General features: G+C 36.8%; 1 protein-coding gene across 1 annotated transcript in view; it reads left to right on the forward strand.

The window, feature by feature from the left end:
• Positions 1-4,253, forward strand: part of LOC115238421 (ubiquitin carboxyl-terminal hydrolase 48-like) — a 56,591-nt gene that overhangs the window by 5,766 nt on the left and 46,572 nt on the right. The gene's annotated exons all lie outside the window — the stretch shown is intronic.

The raw sequence follows: 4,253 nt of genomic DNA on the forward strand, positions 1-4,253 counted from the left end.
TATATATATATATATGTTAAGAAAGAATGAATTTCAGCTTTTTTCTTTCTTTCTATCCGTTGTTAATCAAATGCCGACAAATTTAATATATTAAGCCGTCACACATATTTCATATATGCATGATAATATATAAACTTTAAAATTTTTTATTTTATTTTGCACGAACTTTTGCAGATTTTTTAGCTTTATGATTAAATCGATTATCGATTTAATCATAAAGCTAATATATAAGTTGAACGCAATAATAATTTCATCTTGAACTAAAATTTGTTCTGACGATAGTAGATGTTATACGAATCTCCCTGTTATAACCTTTTTTTTAAATCATGAAACGAGATTTTAAAAAATTAGACATCACATTTTATGTCCTTTTTTTAACAAAAAAATGTTTTGTCTATATATATGTAATATTAGTAGATTTAGTAACGAATTTGTGTTTGAACACGATCTCATGAATACGAGTGAGATCTTTCTGACAATGAAAAAAGATCTTTTAACATCCAGGACGGCATTATCTGTGAACGCTCTCATATTATACATTCTCTCGTGCAGTACGACACGCTAGCTGGACACTTTGGATTGACAGATTCAAATTCGCCGGGGCTTAAATCTCGTGGATTCAGCGGTGTGTGAGCTAAACTGGGATCAACCCTTCTCGCGGATTACACGTTTGTCGTGTCATACGCGATTTTTTTGGTGTACTGTAGGGGTATGAAAATCTCGAAATAAGTGCTCGAATTCCCATATTAAACAAGCAATTATAAGCAACAAGGAGGATATACTACAGCCTTTCTGTGTGATTTATATATATATAAAATGTTACATTTTCACATAATGCATATTATTACTTTTTAACAGAGTGTCTTTAAAATAGCAGATAATAATGAAATTATCATTGATTGCATTTATAGTTCGAAAGGTACGCGGAAAAAACAATAATTTGCAACTTTGTCCCATTTCTTGAGATTGCTAGTGTCCATGATCCATTATCGAGAATTTGCTATTAACCGAGGGAGAGAAAATGTGAAAAATATTTTTCCGGACCGTTGGCATTGTCTTCGACCGACTCCTTTGTGACGTCGGTGATTAATTTTTCAGCAGGTCGGGCATGCCGCCGTTTTTTGCGCCACCACTGCCAGTAATCGTTCTTTGTATTTTTCGAACAAAACCCCCATAGTTCGTTGCTTCCATCACACATAGTTATATTATACAGTACGTGCATGGTGTGTAGTTTTTTTGCGAAGTACTCGGAATGCAAAATTACTCTTTATTACCATATCTCTTTTATTAAATTAAATTTTCTATATTCATATTATGTTTTAAAGAGAAATCAGCTGTTTGTGTTTATCGTTTCATCGCGCGTTATCAGTTTAAGCAGCTTCTCTGCTTCAATACATAGAAAGAAGCAATTTTTCAAAAAACGATTATTTTATAGTTTAAATATAATGGTGATTTTATTAAGTAAGTAATTGGTATGTAATAATATATGATTTTATTTTAAAAGAGCTTACACTTGAATTATGCTATGTATGATGTATAAATCGAAATATTGTGTTCTTATCTTTCAGAAGCATAGGAGCAATTAGCTTACTTTATCTTTCTCAATAAACAATGGATTGCTATTATCTCTTTATCGATAATTAGTTAAGTCTCGCTATAATCGAGCGCAATGGAAGCAATCGCACCCTTAGGAGAACAAATGGTGTTGAGGATTGCAATCTGTTTAACTAGCTTCAAACAAAGTCCCCCGCCAATCCGTCAACGTCGCTCGAATGGATTTTCGAAAGGATTAGGATTTGCATAAACGATCATTCAACTTCCGCTCGACGCCACTCGTCCTTTCTTTTGGCATGGATATTCCCCGACATTGGTGATTTAAAAATTTATGCTTGGGCAAGCCATTATATAGAAATGTTGAGTATATAAAATATACTCTGTTTTGTATATATGATATATAATATGTTTCATTATTCTTTGATGCATTTGAGCATGAAATTAATTACAAATCAATATAAGTATATATAGATATATTTAATTTTTTGTAACGTCTATTAATAATTTTATCTCTTTATAATAATAGTATTTAAAATTAAAATTATCATATAATAGTTACCAATGTTCAAAAATCTCTTTCAAATGATATTCAATTTATATCGGATGATTAATGATAAATTTTTTCACCTATAAAATTTTATTCGCGAAAAGTAGATTTATTTTTCATTCTTTGGATAAACATTGCACTACGAGTGCAATGTTTACTTTATCGTACCTTAACGCAAACTTCTTCATAATGTCGGCGCCCATCAGGCGTACGCGCTTTAAGCTGACTTCCGCACTTCGGTAAATAATTATTAATGATCATACTCGAGGAAAATGTGACCGCGATCTTGTTGACACCGCATTGTAACAGCGCGAACAATGGTGCCGTAGTTCTCGGAAGCGTGCGCCGCGAGGCTGACGTAGAAAGGAGGAGGAAGAGATCGGGGAGAAGGGCAGAGGCCATAATTAATAACTGGGAATTGATTAAGGTGCCAGATAAGTCCATGGAGCCGGTAGCTTGTGTCTCTCGTCTCTCCTCGTCTTTCTCGCAGCTTCGGACACCCTTCGGGCTGTCTCTCGCTGCGACGCGCGTTATGATATGATTAATAAATTTCAAGATAACGCCATCGTCCCCGTAGAGTCCCTAACATCGTCGTCGTCCCTCCGCGAAGGACCGATTTGCGGTCCCACTTACGGTCTCATAAATGACTAATTATTCTCGCCGTCCTCCGTCCAGGTCACCCGGTGGCCATTTACGTTGGCTATTCGACGTTCTAGAACGCAAATCTTACTCGCGCATAAATCTACCCAAAGAGTTTATTTTCTTCCGAGGTGTTATATGCCGCCTTTTTCGCACTCTTGTTCGTTGCTTCCGTGCTATGACAATCACAGTTAATTCGCTATTACGGAAAAGCGTGTCTGTCGTTTCGATAACTTGATGCAGCTCGATTTCCCTGTTCTCTCCAGCGAGGGGTGAAACGCCGAAGAAATTCCTACTATTTTGCGTACATTTGGCAGAAGGGTGCCCGTTGCTTCGAGACGAATGCAGCGAGAAAGAGAGAGAGAGAGAGAGCACAGCACGGGTGTGTGGGTGGGATGGGTGCTCGCGGAAGGAAAACTATAAATCATTCGACGAAACGAGCCACGTTAGAAAAAGAGGGGTGAGTCTTAGTATTGGAGGAGGGTGGCTCGTAGCATCGTCGTGCATCGACTCGCGAAATCCAACTACCCTTAAATAAATTGATTCATTGCAGGAGACCTCCGTGTTGCCACCATAAACTCGAACCGTCCTCGAGTTTCCCTTTCTTGTCCGATGATATTTCGCTAATTTTCGAGAAATAAAGTCTACCATCGGCGCGAGATCCCTTGAAGTTGATCGTACTGGGAAATTGATCGATTGCCACTTTATCCGTCTTTGATTTCTTCGATAAGTTCCCGAAAAAAAAAAATACGAGATTGAAATATATATATTGAAATCAATGGTATGCGAATATGCTATCGATTTATATTTATGTAAATTACACGAATTTAAAGGTTTAACGGCCGTTTAATTTATATTATTCTATATTATTTCCGTCGATAATTGGATTCGTACGCATATAAATGTACGCTCGGCGCGTGGAAAGAATTCTTTCGGAATCAGGATGTATCCTCCCTCTCTCTCTTTCTCTCCACCTCTATTCCTCATTCTCCCGGGGGTGGCCAGTGTCTCGGGGGCGGTCATATATCATCCACCCTTGAGGGTGGCCGCGGGGGTAGAAGCAAAAAATCTTACCGAGCAAAAACTATCATCAGTGCTTGGTAAAGCGAGCTGAACGTTTCGCCCGCTTCTCTTTCTCTCTCTCTTTCTCTTCCTTCCTTCTTTCCTCGCCATATTCTCTTCATCTAAGATCTACTCTAAGGTCGCTATTCTGCGTTTAATTCTTTCTAGTTTTCTATAAAGATGGTTAACAGCGGATTTATATATGAAGTGTTCGAGTTGACGCGTTTTTGTCAATTGGATACACTTTTATGTTCTTAAATATTTATTTTATACTTTTATCGATATATATTTCAAATTGTAATATACAGTATGTTTTACGAGTCTTTCGTAAAACTTGAGAAGTTATTTTCTGATTTGAAATCACTCATATTGTCTTTTTAAAAGGATTACAGCTATTTCAGATTTTTGGCAGTAATTATTGGATTTTTAATTGTTTGTATCTGCAAAAGCC

The sequence above is a fragment of the Formica exsecta genome, unplaced genomic scaffold (assembly GCF_003651465.1).
Source record: "Formica exsecta isolate Colony F162 unplaced genomic scaffold, ASM365146v1 scaffold337, whole genome shotgun sequence".
Lineage (NCBI taxonomy): Eukaryota > Metazoa > Arthropoda > Insecta > Hymenoptera > Formicidae > Formica > Formica exsecta.